This window comes from Malurus melanocephalus, unplaced genomic scaffold, assembly GCF_030028575.1.
Source record: "Malurus melanocephalus ecotype Western Australia unplaced genomic scaffold, MMel_1.1 scaffold_29, whole genome shotgun sequence".
Classification (NCBI taxonomy): Eukaryota; Metazoa; Chordata; class Aves; order Passeriformes; family Maluridae; genus Malurus; species Malurus melanocephalus.
The window spans coordinates 2,461,166-2,461,535 of record NW_026623261.1 but is presented as its reverse complement, the minus strand read 5'-3'; positions in this window follow the sequence as shown (position 1 = coordinate 2,461,535).

Here is a 370-nt window from a genome sequence, read left to right as displayed (position 1 = left end):
AGCCCCCGGGCGAGGGGTTCCCACAGCTGGGGCTGCCTGAGCCCTGCCGGCAGCAGGAGGAGGAAGGCGGGCGGGGGAGCAGCTGTGTCGTGGGCAGGAGGGAAGCCGCTCTGCGAGCGTGAACCGAGCTCAGCGCCGCCGCCCGCCTCGCCTCGCCTCCCCGTCCGTCCGTCCCTCCCTCCCTTCTCCCCTCCTCCCCCCGCCTCCCCCCGCCGCAGACGGCTGCGAGCCCGGATGGTTTGCGAGCGGAGTTGAGGGGGCAAACTTTGAAGCCCAGATGCCTCTGGGGCTGCGCGGCAGAGCGCGGCTGCTCCTGCAGGCACCTGCCGCCGCCCTCCCCCCGGCGCTGCCGCCCTCCGCGGGGGCGGCC